The 19,278-nt window shown below is 42.1% G+C and overlaps 1 long non-coding RNA gene across 1 annotated transcript; it reads right to left on the reverse strand.

Annotated features, from left to right (window-relative positions):
- Positions 1–7,249: 7,249 nt before the first annotated feature.
- On the reverse strand, positions 7,250–7,689 carry LOC122871335. The gene is made up of 2 exons (XR_006376846.1): positions 7,512–7,689; positions 7,250–7,411 (listed from the first exon to the last, which is right to left on the reverse strand). It is a non-coding gene; the product is annotated as an uncharacterized LOC122871335 (long non-coding RNA).
- Between the last annotated feature and the right edge of the window lie 11,589 nt (positions 7,690–19,278).

Raw genomic sequence — 19,278 nt, forward strand, 5'->3', positions numbered from 1 at the left:
CATAGCATCCATTGTTTGCCTGCAAAGACTGAGGTGACAAAGGACAGTAGGATATCTGTGACACAGAACATAACAGGTAAACTAGTTTACATATGTGTTCTACTGGTGGAACAGTCACAGTTCAGGGTCTGTTGGGTTGGGTCCCAATGAAGCATACTGCATGCACTGATTGTTCAGTATATCATTTGTTTTAAGCTTGGTCTTGTTTTTAACTATCCTAGCAGAGTAGCCCCAGAGGCTGAATCCTACTGACTTTGGTGATCATCTGACTTTTCCTCTAGCTCCACCATGAGGTTGACATCTGACCAACTATTGGATGGATTATGATGAAATGTGGTTGAGACATTCATGTTCCCCTCAGGATTAATTGTAATAACTTTATTGATCCTCTGATTTTTCATCTAGCGCCATCATCAGGTCAACATTTCAATGTGTCCAACACTTTGGTTTATGACCAAATACCTGCAGAACTTACACACTTTGTATTTACTGCTAATTAGAATGAGCTAAGATGGTGAACATGGTAAACATTATACCTGCTAAACATCAGCATGTTAGCATTGTCATTGTATGTCATGTTGCCAAGAACCCTAAGCCCCTCGTAAAATGGCAAATTGGCTACACGCACAGAACATATATACAAATATTTGAAATTTGAATTGAATAAATAAATAAATTAAAACAATATATAGTTACTTATATACATATATTATACAAAGGTAGTGGTATAGATAAGCTAAGCTAACCGGTTGCTGACCTTAGCTGTATATGTACCGTTCAGATATGAGAGTGGTATCAATCTGAACATCTCACTCTCAGCAAGAAAGTAAATAAGCATATTTCCCACAATGTAGTAGTATTCCTATAAGGCAGGTCCTGCATTGCTTCCAAATTTTGAAGTCTTTTGAGGGTCATCAAGCAGGTTAATTCAGCCTATGAGTTTGTTTTGATAGTGTTGACGTCATCGCACCCCTTTTGCACATTAGTTGAATGGATAACTGTAATCTATTCAATTAAATTTTATTTATATAGCACCAATTCATAACAGAAATGATCTCATTGCGCTTTTCCTATAGAGCAGGTCTAGACCGTACTTTTTATAATATTAATTACAGAGACCCAACAAATCCCACCATGAGTAAGCACTTGGCGACAGTGGTAAGGAAAAACTTCCTTTAACAGGCAGAAACCTTGGACAGAACCAGACTCAATGATGGACGGCCATCCGCCGCTGCCGTGATCTGTCATGTTGAGCACAGTAAAAGTGACGCCAGAGGTGGGGGAGGCACTGCTGCTGACATCTGAAGGTTAATTTTGTTGTACATGTGAAAGAACGTTTTAAAAAAGATCCAGTAGATGGCAACATTGGCCAATCAGATACAGTACTTGTCTGTTGCAGTGGGACTCTCACCGTGTGCATTTTCCATGTTCATGCCCCTCATTTTTTGATCCTTCTTAGACATGAGTTCAGATTAATGAATAATCAGTATGATTACCACAAAAAGAAAGAAAAACATCCCAGAGAAGACTAGTCGTCTGGAGTTTCAGCTGGTTGCAGATGAGTAAAAGACTAAAAACAGGGATTGTGGAAATGATCATGGTTCAAGGTTAATTTATTTGTCATTTTACAACACAGAGTTCCACAATGAAATGAAAGTTGTAGCCCCCTTCATGCTACACACACATAGAACATATATACAAATATTTAAAGGTACTATGTGGAATTTTCAGAAAATCCTTGTTATTTATGACACTGGTGGCCGTTAAGTGAACTGCAGTCCGCATGCTGTTGCTTGTGCTCCCGCTTATGCTCGCACCCCACAGGCATGAGCGAGCATCCTGGGCATCGGCCAAAACAGTGAACACAGCCAGACCAGGACTGTACACAGCCTCCGAGACCGACGGAGGCCAGTTTGACGAAAGGGAATACAGTACAGAGGTGATTTACAGTAGCTCCGACCAGGACTCCAGGGACGACGAAGACACAGTGGGTTCAGGCGGGGACAGGAGAGGAGTGAAGCGGGAGAGGAGCGAAAGGGAAGTCGGGCATCAGTCAGCACCCACCTCCAAATGCCTGAGCAGGGGTTTCGGCAGGGTCAGCCCCGCTGTGCCAGGAGCCAAACCCGGCAAGAAAACCTCCACTCAGTATTGTATTCCCTGTCGTCAAACTGGCCTTTGTCGGTCTCGGAGGCTGTGTTCAGTCCCGGTCCAGCTGTGTTCACTGGGAGGCTGCTGAGCTTGGTTCTGTTGCTTGCTCCCCACCAGCATTCCCCGCTGGGTCTCCCCTTCCCCTGGCCTGAAAACTGCCTCCTCCCGGCAGTCCAAAGCTCCTGTGCTAGCAGCGTAAACAATACCAACACTCCTCCGATGCTCCGAGCTCCCAGTCCGGGCAGAGTCAATTAATAGGACCCCTAGCTGCACCGCTAACTGAGCAAACGCCAGCTATAGTTAGCAGCAGTTAGCGTTTACTTTAGCAACAAGTAAAGCTATCTGTCCATCAGGAAAGTTCATAAATCACCGCGAGTTGAGGCAGAGCAGCCAGAACATATCAAAAGGGAAAACCAGAAAATATTTTCTCCATAAAATTTGATCCAGTTTGAATAAAATTAGTGAATAAAATTATAAAGTTGTGTTTTTGTACAACTTACAAAGTTGTGTTTTTGCACAGTAATCAGTGAGCCCCGGCCCCAAGAAACACGCGTCTATCTTTTTTCCAACATAATTCTTGTCTTATTTGTGGTCTGATAAACAGTAAATTCATCAAAGTCAATGCCCCATATATCTATTTTCCAAGCTAGTGTACCTTGGAAAATAGCTACAGTAGCTACATTTTTTAAGTTATGTAACAGTCTGTTCACACATTGGCAATACAAAGTGATTAATACATGTAAATTGCTTCACATAGTACCTTTAAAATTAGAACAGAATAAAAATAATAAAAAATATAGTTACATATATATATATATATATATATATATACATGTATACACACAGAAAGTATGTACAGTATGTGCAATATCAGTGTAATATGAGTATTTTTAAATTTTTGTGCAAAATGAAAGACTTTGGTTTTAGTGGGAATGAGGGTAGTGCAAAATCTATATCTATATCTATATCTATATATCTATATCTATATCTATATATACATACATATATATATATATATATATATCTATACATATACATATATATACACATATATATATACATATATATATATATACATATATATATTTACACATATATATATATTTACACATATATATATATTTACACATATATATTTACACATATATATTTACACATATATATATATATATATATATATATATATATATATATATATATATATATATATATATATATATATATATATACACAGTTTTAGTGGGAATGAGGGTAGTGCAAAATGTAGTGGTATGGTAATGTGCAAAACCAGCATAACAGAAAGTTCCATGTCATTTATTTATGGTGGAGTGCGGAGGGTGAGGTGGCGTTGCGGAGTCTCACAGCCTGAGGAAAGAGGCTGCTCTGTAGTCTAGTGGTACGGGCAGCAGGGTGAACAGGCAATTGGCTTTTAGTATTCTTTTGGCTCTGCGCTGGCACCTCACTGATATTACTGATGCTTGGTCAATGGGTACCAATGATAATTTTTTGTAGATTGTTTTTTCGGCATTTGTGCTTTATTTGATAGTCACAGTAGAGAGAGAGACAAGAAAGGCAGGGGAGAGAGAAAGGGGATGACATGCAGCAAAGGGCCCGGGCCAGATTCGAACCCAGGCTGTTGCGGTAAGGACTCAGCCTTGATACATGGTACCCGCTATACCAGGCTGACTACTGTGGCGCCCACTTTCTACTTCTTTAGATTAGATTCAACTTTATTGTCATTGCGCAGAGTACAAGTACTGAGACAACGAAATGCAGTTTAGCATCTAACCAGAAGTGAAAAAAGCAGTAAAGTGCAAAGTAATGTAAATATGTATTGAGGTATATACAGTATAAATAAACAGTAAGGAGTAGATACAAATATGCTAAGATATATAGTATGAACAGTATGAACATGTGCAGCAGTTACAGTAGGCAGTACAGGTATAAGTATACTATATATACAGTATGGACAGTAGTATGACTGTATGGGTATGTGAGAGCATATATAGTGCAAGTAAGAAAGTGTAAGTTCAGTGGTTGGAGGTAGGTGTGTGGTAGTCTGGAGTAGAGGGGTGGGAGGCCTTGATGGCCGCCTTCTGGTTGTCCCTGTCAAAGCATGCATAAAAACTGTTAGGCTCATCAAGGCCCTTTCAGACACAATGCAATTTGCGCTGTGCTCACCACTGGGTCAGCGCACATCTGACTAGGTGTTCAGGGAAGTCACAGAGAACAGAGCAAAAAAGGTGGAGTTTTCAAAACTTCTAGAAGGATTACATCATTTTGTTGTTTCCAGCAATGAAGATGCATCTGTCCCGTGCTATGTTTATCATATAGGCTACACATATTGCCTACCTACAAGCTACCTGTTAAAACACACCTGATATGCCTACTTGTATAGGTGCAACAGATTATTTAGATACATTTTTGGGCTATTGTGAATTATCAAAAATGATATTAAATAATAACTTTAATTAACACTAAAGTTCCTCGGGACACCACCCTGTTTAACTAAGGGAAAACAATTGCAAATTCCAGCAGGGGCATCTTTGTGGGAGCATCCAGCCCCTCTCAGTTTTGCCTCCCACCTCTCAGCCTGACCTCCCACCTGTCAGCTACCACCTCCAACCTCGCTGCTCCCAGTTCCCACCTACCAGCTTGGTGCTACCACCTCCCACCTCTCAGCTCCCATCTCTCAGCTACCACCTCTTAGCTCTGACCTTCTACCTCCCAGCTCTTACCTGTCCTCCATAATGCCAAAGCAGCTTACTAATCATCATTAATAGAGGAAAATAAAAACAACCCCAGGTTTCTTTTCAGCACTGTAGCCAGGCTGACAGAGAATCACAGCTCTATTGAGCCATGTGTTCCTATAGCTCTCAGTAGTAACGACTTCATGAGCTTCTTTAATGATAAAATCTTAACTATTAGAGAAAAAATTCATCATGTCCTGCCTTCAACCAGTACCGATTTATCTACAAACACAGGAACCTTAGAAACAGCTGTAAAACCAGATATATATTTAGACTGTTTTGCTCCTGTCGACCTTCTTCAACTGACGATTAATTCATCTAAGCCATCAACCTGTCTCTTAGACCCCATTCCAACTAGGCTGCTTAAAGACGTTTTACCCTTAGTTCACACTTCTTTACTGGATATGATCAATCTGTCTTTATTAACAGGCTGTGTACCACAATCCTGTAAAGTAGCTGTAATTAAACCTCTTCTTAAAAAGCCCACTCTTGATCCAGGGGTTTTAGCCAACTATAGACCTATATCTAACCTTCCCTTTCTCTCTAACATCCTGGAAAAAGCAGTCACCAAGCAGTTGTGTGACTTTCTAATTCGAAACATTTTGTGGTACTTGTGGGTTGTGACAGACGCGCATGCATCAGCTTTTTTGTGTGCTCGCCAGAAGCTTCGTCTTACCATCATAAATTGACATTTTACACTGCTACACTGTTTTCCTGGCTATTGTTTTACCTATATGTTTTAACTTGGTAAAAGTTTTCAGTCATCAGACGTATGGTTCTTAAGTGATTTTAAGCTGGCTGTCAACTTGATGTGGTTTACCAGACTGCCTCCACTTCTGCTAGCTCAGCCAGGTTTGTTTTTAGCCCGGCGGCTAGGCAGGTCGATTGCTTTTATTAAGGATTTAAAGCTTTTAGCATTTTAATGGACATTACTGTTGATTTTAAGCTTTGAGCACTCTCATGGACTAACTGCAAGCGTGCTGGCTGAGTGTGGATCTTGTCACCTTACCTTCTCAAAGCTGAAGAAAAGTATTGCCTGTCTGCAAGCCGAGCTCAGAGAAAAAGACGAGCTCATCCTGGAATTCTCCACTGTTGCCTCGGCCCAGGCAAAACACTTTGCAGTCCTCAGCTCCTCTGGCTGCGACAACAAGAATGCGACCATCCCATCTCACTCCCCTGACTGCTCTACTCCAGTACTGGGCAATGATCCCACTCTTCCGTGGCTCAGCTCCATCATCCCTGGCACCCCAGAGCATGAAGCCATTTCAGCTCAGCCTGGCTCCATCTCCAAGGACAGACATGGTGCAAAGAGCACCTCCTTCACATCGGGACCTCCCGCTGGCCAACAGGTTTGACATCCTGGATACGCAGGACTTTCAGTGGAGGCCGCAAGTTACTGAAAGAGGCTGTGATCAAGAGAAGCTCTGGAGGTCTCATTCATCCAGAGATGGCAAAGAACACCTCTGCTAAGAAGGACGCCGTCCCCTTGCCGCAGCAGTCTCCGGCCACGACTATCCCAGGGACAGCTGATGGAACTCGGCGGTCTCCACAATCATCAACTCTGCCTCCTCTCATGCCCCCCAACTACGCTGATAGTTGGAGATTCCATAGTAAGGAATGTCCGCTTCGTTAATGCGGTCACACGCTGCTTTCCCGGAGCCACGACGCCCGACATCCTCAAAAAGCTCAGCCAACTTCTGGCTGCACGACTATCACGACTATCTGGCTGCACGACTATCGAAAATCATAGTCCATGTCGGCGCCAATGACACCGCCCGTCAGCAATCTGAGCTGACAAAAGCAGACTTCATCCACCTCTTTGACCTGCTCAACAGCAGTGGAAAGCACGCTTTTATTTCGGGTCCAATTCCTACACTGGGTCGTGGAATTGGCCATTTTAGCAGGATCCTCAGCCTTCATACCTGGCTCCAGTCTGTCTGCAGTAGCCATGACATTGGTTTTATTCACAATTTTAACTTATGCTGGGATCATTTTTCTTCACCCAAACAAGTCAGGTAGTCGCATGCTGGCGGATAACCTGCAGCACGCTGTGCTGTCCTCCTCCTCATATAGTTGACTATTTACATCACCTGTCTCCCCTTGCTCTTCTTCTTTCTCTTCTCTGCCCACCATAAACAGCCATGCACCTTCTGATTTTATCTCTTCTACTGATTTAGATCATGTTTTTAACAGAATCCTGGCTATGTCCTGGTGATCACACTCAGCTTGCTGAACTGTGCCCTCCAGATTATGACTGCTTTAGCCACCCTAGGGACTGTGGTCGTGGTGGTGACCTTATTACTGTCGTATGCACGATCTTCGAACCCCAAAAAATGCAGAATACCGAGAAGTCTCTGTAATCCAAAACACACTTTATTCGTAATAAAGTCGAATGGTGAATGAGCAGTGTAGACAGATGACAGGCAAGGTGAAGCTGGCTGGAGAAGCAGGCAGACAGGCAGACAGGAATCCAGGAAACCACAGGAGCGGCTATCACCAGCACCGGGTAATGCCTTAGGCAGAGCAAAAACAGACAGGATCAAAAACACAAAGGAAAAACACACTTGCAAAAAGTACTTAGCTTTAGCGAGAGCCTAGACGTAGTTGTCGTACAATGTACGGGGACGATCTGGCGTCGGAGTAGTGGAAAAGCCTGGTATATAAGCTGTGAAGACTGATGAGTAGATAGGAGACAGGTGTGCTGGTGATCAGCCGCAGGTGGGAGGTTCCTAGAGCCAGGCAGGTAACATACACACACATACACACACACATATCCAAAGACAAGTAGGGGACCAACAAGACACACCAGGAAGGGGAACACAGAGAACACAGGGCTGGAGAGGAAAAGGTGGCAGACTACCACAATTACTGTCTATAGGAAGCATTTAAAGTGTAATCTCAGAGCTTGCAATGATTTTTCCTCCTTTGAAGTGCTCATGTTTAAAATTGGTGACTTATTTATCGCCCCCCCTAAAACAGGTGGCTCCTTCTTGTTGGAACTCTCTGAGTTTTTATCCAGTCTCGTTTTAAATTATGATATAATTGTTCTTTGTGGTGATTTTAATATTCATGTTGATGACTCTTCTAACGCCCTTGCTGCTGATTTTTTAAATATCACTAACTCTTTAAACTTTCAACAACATGTGTCTGGCCAAACTCATTCCCGTGGCCACACTTTAGACCTAGTCTTTAGTCTGGCTCTGAGAATACCATCTGTGGAAATCAGGGATATGTTTGTATTTGATCACCTATGTATTGTTTTTAACTGTGAATTACAGGCTGCTAGTACTGTCTTATCCCGCTCTAAGTACACACGCATCCTTAATGAGCATAGTGCCTCAAAATTCGGAACACTTTTCAATTCTCCTGGTAATGTGTTTCCTGATTCCTCCGACACCAACAACTTGGTTGATTCTTTTAACTACCTGTGTTCTTCAACCATAGATCTCATAGCTCCTCTGAAAAATAGACCAAACTCAAGGACTAGAAAAAAGCCATGGTTAAATAACAGTATTCGAAGCTGTAAAAGGAAATGCAGAAGAGCAGAATGCAGATGGAAGAAATCAGGTCTCCAGGTCCATTTTGTGGCTATGAAAGAGTTATTACTCCTTTATAATAGGATGGTGAAGGATGCAAGAACATGTCATTTCTCTGCACTTATTTCTGCCCGTCAGCACAACCCCGGATTCCTATTTAAGACCGTCGATCAGTTAGTTAACCCAGCATCTCCTTGTGCCACTGCTGATTGTGAAAAATTTATTTTGCACTTTGCTGGAAAGGTGGGGTTAATAAGATCTGGTATCACCCCCAACCATGCTTTTTTAGATGTGGACCACCTGCTCATCGATTCTTTGAGCAATTCTTCTGCTGTTACTCTGCCTGAACTCGCAGACATCATGTCTCTTATGAGAATATCCTCCAGCCCTCTGGACAAAATCCCAACTAGGTTTTTATTGGAAGTTATGGATTGTATTACGCCCCTTTTGCTAATTATTTTTTTAACAGCTCGCTGTCTACTGGCTGCGTCCCAGATTTCTTTAAAACTACTTGTGTCCAGCCAGTCCTAAAAAAAACCCAGGCTTGATCACACCCTCCTGGATAACTATCGTCCAATAGCGCTTTGAGTAGTCAGAAAGACTAGAAAGAGGCTATATAAGTACAGTCCATTTACCATTTACCAATCTCCAAACTGCCTTTTATTTTCAAGATTCTCGAAAAACTTGTATCTAAGCAGCTTCTTGCTGCTGTGGAAAACAATAATACCTTTGAAAAGTTCCAATCTGGCTTTTGTCAGCACCACAGCACTGAGACAGCCCTTCTCAAAGTCACTAATGACCTTTTAATGAATGCAGATGCAGGCATGTGCTCAATTCTTGTGCTGCTGGACTTAAGTGCTTGGGAGACTTCCCATGATGCACCTCGTTCCTCTCTCCTCTCTCCTCCTCTGCCTCTCCATCTGTATGCATTTTTATCCCATTAGTGCATGTTACTAACTCGACATCTCTCTCTCCCGTAGTCCTGTGCCTTCTTGTTTCTCTCCTCTCTCCTTCTGTCGCTTTCAGCAGATATTTCTGCCTCCGGAGTTGCAGAGACTGGATCTGTGGTTGTGGGCCGCTTGCTGCACCCGTGTTCCTGCTCGACAACTACTACCACAATTGGCTCTGTTACTAATACTGTCATTATTATTCCTATAGCTGTCATTCCTATTATTATTAATTTATTAATATTACCACTACCTTTACATTATTACTATTTAAAAAATTCTAGGTAGTATTTTCATTGTGCTTACCCCCCCCAAAACCTCTCTCACTCTCTCTCTCTCTCTCTCTCTCTCTCTCTCTCTAAACCTCTCCTCTCTCTCTTGCTATATAAATAAACTGAGTATCTGTTGATTAGCTAGTTTCAACTGTTGAAACTGACCTAATTGTTTCCATGACGGCCCAGTAATCAGTAATCAGGCCTATTGTTTTCTGGCTGCACCTCCCTCATCACTGTTAAGTACCTGATTAGCATATGATTAGCGTGACCAAGGTGCTAATACACTGTGATAGACTTTGGGCAGATTGAATCTCAGACCACCATTTCTGTTCAAAGAGGGTTTTTCTTTTTTCACAAAAATGGCTTGACACCTCTTTCAAACCAACTCTTCTCTCTACTTAGAATCTTCACCTCGCTGTCTTCAAATGTGTGGTTTGTAGCTTTTAGATGCAAATGCACGGCGCTCTGCAATCCTGAGTTAGCGTGTTGTCTGTGCTGATAGTCTTTTGTGAAGTGGCTGTTTAGTCTCACCTATGTACCATTCTTTGCAGTTTTCCTCACTGCATTGAATGGAGTAAACTACATTGCTCTGTTTCTGTGTGGGCAACTTGTCCTTAGGGTGAACGAGTTTCTGTCTTAAAGTGTTGCCTGGTTTAAAGAAAACAGGAACATCGTGCTGTCTAAAGATCCTTTGTAGTTTTTCAGACAGTCCAGATACATAAGGAATGGAGACACCGTTCCTTCTTGGTTCTGTTTCCCAAATCTGCCCAAAGTCTATCACAGTGTATTAGCACCTTGGTCACGCTAATCATATGCTAATCAGGTACTTAACAGTGATGAGGGAGGTTCAGCCAGAAAACAATAGGCCTGATTACTGATTACTGGGCCGTCATGGAAACAATTAGGTCAGTTTCAACAGTTGAAACTAGCTAATCAACAGATACTCAGGTAGACTCCTTCCTGAGGGCAGGGCTTATGTAACACAGAGTAGCTTAAATTTCTGAGTTCCTGTCCCATTTTTTTCACAATTGAGAATGACTTCCGGATGGGAGCCGAAACGTCTTGATTCTGAAAACAGTGTCCAGATGACTACGACTGAAACCTTTTCTACGATGATTATTTAATGTCACTGTCCTAACACAATATTTAGTTCCTTGGCAAACTAAAATGAAACGAACATTAGAAGTGTCTTTACTTCAGGAAAAAAAAATGTCTGCAGTAATAGTTGTTACGATTTACAGACAGGAGGGGGACACCGAGAGTGACAGGAATGAACTTTATTTAATGACAGCCAGGAGAGTGTTAGGAAAGGGGTAGTGGAAGTAGGGAGGTCACTGAAGTAAACCGAGACTGGAGGACCACTGGAGAAACCACAGGAGACTAAAGGAACCCAGGAGGACTGGAGGAGCCACGGAGGACTGGAGGAGCTACGGAGGACCGGAGGAGCCACGGAGGACTGGAGAAACCACGGAGGACTGGAGAAACCACAGGAGACACAGGAAACCAGAGACACACTGGAAACGAGGGAAAGCACTGGAAACTAACACAAAGAGCACTTGTGTTATATGGTACACAGAGTCCTATATGCGAACAAGGTCGGACACTGAATGAGGTGAGTGGTGTGCTTATATACTGGCTGTGATTGGGGCTAATTGAGAGCAGGAGTGTAACTGGGAGCAGGTGTGGGTGATTACAGGCTGGTGAGGCCATGACAGGCTATGACAATAGTAAGTCATGCGAGTGGAGCATTTGAAGGTAAACTTTTTTGCATACATTTCTATTTACTACATGTTAAATGTACTACTGTGGTGTTAAAATGCTTTTTTTTTAATGTAATGGGTAAATTGCCCTCTAAAAGTCTGAGTAACACACAAGTAACCAATAAGACCTTTTATTAGATAAAAATCTTGATAATGGATAACACTTTTATATAGGGAACACATTGGGAACCAATAGTGCCTATGCGGCTAATTAGATTGCCATTAAGTATTAGTGTTCTCTAACCTACTGATATCTAATAAAGGTCTAAGTAGTTACTTGTGTTTTACCTATAAAGTGTTACTAAAGTTTTATTGCCCTCTCAGATTTGGAACACTTGAGGCCTGATGTATGGTCAAAATAATTCTGTTACAGGTTAATGGTATTCAGATTATGGTCATGGAATCTTGAATGATTATTTTTTGTCCTAAACATTGGCACAAGCCAAATGGCTTCATTCTAAGAATGAATATTTCTCATGTGCAGAATGGAGTGTACCACACTATTGGACAGATGATGTCTACAATCATAGTCCAGGGTGGTGAACCTCCAGCCCTCCTTTCTCCTCTTGTAGTGGACTACCTTCTGACAGGACACATCCAGTCAGCATGGACAACAAAGATGCATTTGTACAGAATGTAATACTTTTCCATGTCCATGTCCATATCCTTCAACGACAAAGCTGCTATGATCAGTTAGTCAAGGGTATGAAGTACTACGAGGTAGTTTTAGACTTAAATGTAACTGTAATTGCATTCTAGTGTACAACAGATAGTGAATTGCTTGTGCATGATTTTAAAGCACACTGGAAGACTGTTCAGTCCCTTTTTCAGAAACAAATAGTGTGAATTATCTACAAGCCACACTTGGCAGATTTTGGGAGTGGAGAGGCCAGAGGCCAGCAGGTTTGTAAGCTCTACTGTTATAACAAGCCAGCTGTGCTCAGATACATTCATGCAATTTCTAAATGTATTTATTTTTTTGCTTTTTGGCCAGAAGGTGGCAGTTTAGTGTCCTTGATGTGTCATTCCCTGTTGTCGTGAAGAAGACCAAGAGAGGAGTAAATAGTGGTTAAGTTCAGAGAGCTTCTCCACTATGCACAAGGTAAATGGATGCATTAACAAAGTATGGCTGAAAAATAAGCATTTCCCTGATAAGCTCAAAGTTTGCTTAGTTAAAAATATCATACTACTATGCATTAATAGGCTGTGACAAATGTACTTCAAGATACAGTATGCCACCCATATAAATACACTTCACATAAGCCTACTATGACCAATGCTGAACTTGAATATTAACCAAAAATAGAAATATTGTGTGGTTTGTAGCTTTTAGATGCAAATGCACAGCGCTCTGCAATCCTGAGTTAGCTGTGCTGATAAAGTCTTTTGTGAAGTGGCTGTTTAGTCTCACCTATGTACGTTCTTTGCAGTTTTCCTCACTGCATTGAACTGAATAAACTACATTGCTCATTGCCTTCACAAAATTCACAAAGAGAATGTTCCACTCAGACCCATCGTGTGTAGCACAGATTCCATCACATACAACGTAGCCAAACATTTGACTACAATCTTGGTTCCGCTGGTGGGGAACACAGAATATCATGTGGAAAACACACAGAAATTTGTGAACAAAGTGAAACATCTCCAGTTGGACCCAGATGACGGAATGGTTTCGTATGATGTTGTGTCCTTGTTCACCTGTATTCCGACCTCAGAAGCAGTGACAGCAGTGAGGAAAAGACTGCAGGAGGACTCCACCTTGCAGGACCAAGCTTACACCTGAACACATCTGCAAACTATTAGACATCTGTCTTAACACAACTTACTTCCAATTCCGGGGACACTTCTACAGACAGATTCACAGCTGTGCCATGGGCTCTCCGGTCTCTCCCATCGTGGCCAACCTGTACATGGAACAGTTTGAGAAGAAGGCATTGTCCTTGTTCCCGGGCACATCACAAAGTCATTGGTATCGCTACGTGGATGACACCTTTGTGAAAATCAAGAAACAAGACTTGGAAGTGTTCTCAGAGCATATCAATACTGTGGACCCCAACATCAAGTTCACACGAGAGGATGCCAAAGAGAACCACCTGGTCTTTCTTGATTGTTCTACACTCAGAGGAGAGGACGGAAAGCTCCAGATAGAAGTGTACAGGAAACCAACACATCAATACTTGCTCTTTGGCTCACACCATCCCATAGAGCACAAGCTGGGTGTAATCCTGGACATTACAACACAGAGCCCAAGAAGTGCCCACCGGCTCAGAGGGTAAGAAGAAGGAGGAAAGGCATGTCCAGAATGCTCTCTCAGCCTGTGGTTATCCTACTCGGGCTCTCAACAAAGTTAAAAGAGCCAAAAAACAGGACAAAAGTGTAACTGAACCAAGAAGGAACGGTGTCTCCATTCCTTATGTATCTGGACTGTCTGAAAAACTACAAAGGATCTTTAGACAGCACAATGTTCCTGTTTTCTTTAAACCAGGCAACACTTTAAGACAGAAACTTGTTCATCCTAAGGACAAGATGCCGACACAAAAACAGAGCAATGTTGTCTACTCCATTCAGTGCAGTGAGGAAAACTGCAAAGAACGGTACATAGGCGAAACCAAACAGCCACTTCACAAAAGACTTTATCAGCACAGACGACACGCTAACTCAGGATTACAGAGCGCCGTGCATTTGCATCTAAAAGCTACAAACCACACATTTGAAGACAGTGAGGTGAAGATTCTAAGTAGAGAGAAGAGTTGGTTTGAACAGTGTGTCAAAGAAGCCATTTTTGTGAAAAAAGAAAACCCCTCCTTGAACAGGAATGGTGGTCTGAGATTCAATCTAACCAAGGTTTACCACAGTAAATTAGCACCTTGGTCACGCCAGTCATATGCTAATCAGGTACTGAACAGTGATGAGGGAGGTGCAGCCAGAAGACAATAGGCCTGATTACTGGGCCATCATGGAAACATGGAATGTAGTTTATTCAATTCAGTGCAGTGAGGAAAACTGCAAAGAATGGTACATAGGTGAGACTAAACAGCCACTTCACTAATAGTTAAAATTTTATCATTAAAGAAACTTGTGAAGTTTTTGCTACTGAGTGCTATAGGAATACTTTTAGAAGCAGCATCACTGCTGTGATACTGATACATATTTGTCAGCTGTCTCTAAACAGAGCGAGAGAAATGAGCACACACACATACAATTGTTAAAAGTGGCAATGTGAAGCACCACAAAGACAAAGCACAGGTTTTGAAAAGGTTAACCAGGGGGACAGATTTTGGTCATATTGGGGATTGGGGATGGCATCTCCCCTCAAATCACTTACTGGTTGTCGTGGTTGATTTTTTTCTTCACCACTATCAGGTTCATGCAAGTAATGTTTGCTTTGATTAAAATAAAACACATCTAGATTATGAATTGATTATTCAAATAACACAATTTCCTTCAACAGTGTGACGGCCAGTCTGAACTGTCTGGAGCCTGTTTGTGAGAAAATCCAATATCCAGATGCAGAGTGTGGCACTCAAGCCCAGAGTGCTAAGTTTTCCGAACAGTTTCATGGGGGAGATTGTGTTGAATGTGAACAACATTCTGATGTAGGTGTTGTTATTTTCTAGATGTATGAAGAGTGAGTGGAGGGCAGTGGAGATTGCATCCTCAGTGGATCTGTTGGTTCTGAATGCAAACTGTTGAGGGTCCAGGCTGACTTGGATGTTGTCTTTGATATGCTGGAGAAAAAGCACTTCATCAGAATGGGGGTGAGTACCACAGGGCGGTAGACATTTAGACTAGAGACTGCAGACTTTTTTTGTACAGGGACGATGGTGGCTGTCTTGAAGCAAATGGGAACAATCTCCTGTGACAGTGATATGTTAAAAATGTCAGTAATAACATCAACTAGCTGGTTGGCACATGTTCTTAGTACACGGCCAGGGATGTTATCAGGCCCAGCGGCTTTACTCATTCACTCAGCATCTCACATCTGCTGTGGACACTGACAATAGCCAGTCTTCTGGAGGCGGAGTAGACTTTTACGAACATAAAATGTATTTAGCTCATCTGGTAGCGTTGTCTCACACATGATGGGGGCGCTCCTGCTTTTGTAGCCTGTGATGGTCTGGATCGCTCACCACATCTCTTTGGTGTTGTTGGTGTTGAGGTCTCTCTCCAGTCCGGCTGATGTCTCCGCTTTGCCTCCTTCATGCCAGCTTTCAGTCTCGCTCTAGCGGAGCTGTAAGCTTCCTTGTCACCTGACCAAAAGGCAGCTTTTTTGACTCTGGATAGGGACATCACCTCTCCATTCATCCAGGCTTTCTGGTTGGTGAATGATTTTATTGTCTTTATGATCACCACATCATCAACACCTTTGCTGATGTCACTGATGATGTATATTCCTCATGATTGATGTGGTGATGCTTTCTGTCGGTATGGAACACGGTCCACCCATTGAGTGCAATAGCTTCATCTGGGATGTTGTGGTGGTCTCTGTAAGATGTGGGCGCAACAGTCTCTGATTTTCCATAGCTGAGTTAGCCTGAGTTTTATTTCATTCATTTTATTTTTCTGCAACTGGACATTAGTCAGGAGTAGGCTGGGTAGTGGAGTAGCCTTAGGTCCAATCTGGGGTTAGCTTAGCTGTTATCCCGCTCTCTCCCCCCTCTTCCTGGGGTGGTCGCACCGCTTGTGGTGATGTTTGGTTTGGCTGGTTGGAAGATGTTATGGGCAGTGATCGGCTCACGGTCTGCTGCACTTAATCCAATCCCTGCGCTTCCTTTTGTAAAGTGTAGCTAAGTTTGAGGTAACTACTGGCAGCCAGAACACTTTTGGGAGTTACCTTGGTTAAAGGGGCACCAAATTGTGTAGGTGCAATCAATTCATTATGGCTCATAATTATCAAAGATAGTCATAATGATAACTAATGTATAAAGTCCCCAGGGGGCACCACCCTTAACCAAGGGAAAGTTATAGCTAATTAATTGATTCAGTCTCATAAAATATACTAAACTGTCAATCTGGAATGCTGATTAATAATTAAATTAACTATAAGAAAAAAATACCAGCAATAGCTAGTAGGTTAAAGGATTTGGAGTTCAACATAGAAGAGGCAAATTATTCACTGTTGTGCAACATTAAAGAAACCAGCATAATTATACAGTTAAATTCAATTAAATTCAATTTTATTTATATAGCACCAATTCATAACAGAAGTTATCTCATTGCGCTTTTCCTATAGAGCAGGTCTAGACCGTACTCTTTATAATATTAATTACAGAGACCCAACAAATCCCACAATGAGCAAGCATTTGGTGACAGTGGCAAGGAAAAACTTCCTTTAAGAGGGCAGAAACCTTGGACAGAACCAGACTCAATGGTGGGCGGCCATCCGCTGCGGCCTTGTAAGGTTTTAAGAGAGAGAGAGAGAGAGAGAGAGAGAGAGAGAGGAGGGGTTTGGGGGAAGGGGATAGGGTTGGGGAGGCACAATGCAAAGACCACATGGAATTTTTTTTTATATATAGTAGAATAGTAATTATAGTATTAATATTAATAAATTAGTAATATTAGGGATGACAGCTATAGGAAGAATAATGTCAGCATCAGTAACAGAGCCAATAACAACAACTGTAGTAGCAGTTGTTGAGCAGGAACACGGGGGCAGCAGGTGGCCCACAACCACAGACCCAGACCCCGCAGCTCCAGAGGCAGAAATACCTGCTGAAAGCAACAGAAGGAGCGAGGAGAGAAACGACAAAGCACAGAACTACGGGAGAGAGAAGATGTTGAGTTAGTAACATGCAGTAATGGGATAAAAATGCATACAGATGGAGAGGGAGAGAAGGAGAGAGGAAAGAGGCACATCATGGGAAGTCTCCCAGCAGCATAACTAAGGGATGGTTCAGGACTCACCCAAGCCAGCCCTAATTATAAGCTTTGTCAAAGAGGAAAGTCTTTAGCCTACTCTTAAATGTAGAGATGGTGTCTGCCTCCCGAACCCAAACTGGGACCTGATTCCACAGGAGAGGAGCTTGATAACTGAAGGCTCTGGCTCCCATTCTACTTTTGGAGACTCTAGCAACCACAGTGTTCTAGTCTTGTAGGTGAGGAGATGGATTTTAAATTCTTTTCTAAATTTTACAGGGAGCCAGTGCAGAGAAGCTAATATTGGAGAGATATGATCTCTTTTCCTAGTTTTTGTCAGTACACGTGCCGCAGCATTCTGGATCAATTGAAGAGTCTTAAGGGACTTATTCGGGCAGCCTGATAATAAGGAATTGCAGTAGTCCAGCCTAGAAGTAACAAATGCATGCACTAATTTTTCGGCATAATTTTGAGACAGGATGTGCCTGATTTTTGCAATATTACGTAGGTGAAAAAAGGCAGTCCTTGAAGTTTGTTTCATGTGGGAGTTAAAGGAGAAATCCTGATCAAAGATAACTCAGAGGTTCCTTACGGTGGTGCTGGAGGCCAAGGCAATGCCATCTAGAGTAACTATATCTTTAGATAATGTGTCTCGGAGGTGTTTGGGACCAAGTACAATAACTTCAGTTTTGTCAGAGTTTAACATCAGAAAGTTGCAGGTCATCCAGGTCTTTATGTCTTTAAGGCATGCCTGAAGTTTAGTTAACTGGTTAGTTTCATCTGGCTTGATCGATAGATATAATTGGGTATCATCTGCATAGCAATGAAAGTTTATGGAGTGCTTCCTAATAATACTGCCTAGAGGAAGCATACATAAGGTGAATAGAATCGGTCCAAGCACAGAACCTTGTGGAACTCTGTGAGTAACTTTGGCGTGCACGGACGACTCACCGTTAACATGTACAAACTGAGATCGCTCTGATAGATAGGATTTAAACCAGCTTAGTGCGGTTCCTTTAATGCCAATTACATGTTCCAGTCTCTGTAATAGGATGTGATGGTCAATGGTGTTGAATACAGCACTAAGCTCTAACAAGACAAGTACAGAGAAAGTCCATTGTCTGATGAAATTAAAAGGTCATTTGTAATTTTCATCAGTGCTGTCTCTGTGCTTTGATGCACTCTAAACCCTGACTGAAAATCCTCAAATAAACTGTTATTTAGAAAGTCACACAACTGATTGGCGACTGCTTTCTCAAGGATCTTAGAAAGAAAGGGAAGGTTAGATATAGGTCTATAGTTGGCTAAAACCCCAGGATCAAGAGTGGGCTTTTTAAGAAGCGGTTTAATTACAGCTACTTTACAGGATTGTGGTACATAGCCTGTTAATAAAGACAGATTGATCATATCCAGTAAAGAAGTGCCAATTAAGGGTAAAACGTCTTTAAGCAGCCTAGTTGGAATGGAGTCTAAGAGACAGGTTGATGGCTTAGATGAATTAATCGTCAAAGTCAGCTGAAGAAGGTTGACAGGAGCAAAGCAGCCAAAACACACATCAGGCTCTACAGCTGTTTCTAAGGTTCCTGTGTTTGAAGACAAGTCGGCACCGGTTAAAGGCAGGACTTGATAAATTTTACAAGCACAAGCATTTATTGAAAGAAAACAAAGCAAATAATATGAAGTCTAACTGCACTAAACTACAGAACAAAGGGTGCGTGTGTGTGTGTGTGTGTGTGTGTGTGTGTGTGTGTGTTATCCAAAATGGCTGTTTGGGTCCAAAATGGCAGCAGCAGAGCAGCGGCCGCATGGTTAGACAAAGAAAGGAACTTAAAAATGGCAGCAAGGCAATGTATGTTAAAGAGTATGACTCTGTTAAAGGGCCGAATTGAAGTGTATGTGTTAACTGTGTAGGATAACGGTGCCAGGTTAGAAAAGAGGATAGTTAGTTGCATGCAAGACCCTGTATCTATGTGAAACATCACTAACATCAACTTAGCATGTCGCTA

This window comes from Siniperca chuatsi, linkage group LG3 (assembly GCF_020085105.1).
Source record: "Siniperca chuatsi isolate FFG_IHB_CAS linkage group LG3, ASM2008510v1, whole genome shotgun sequence".
Taxonomy (NCBI): domain Eukaryota; kingdom Metazoa; phylum Chordata; class Actinopteri; order Centrarchiformes; family Sinipercidae; genus Siniperca; species Siniperca chuatsi.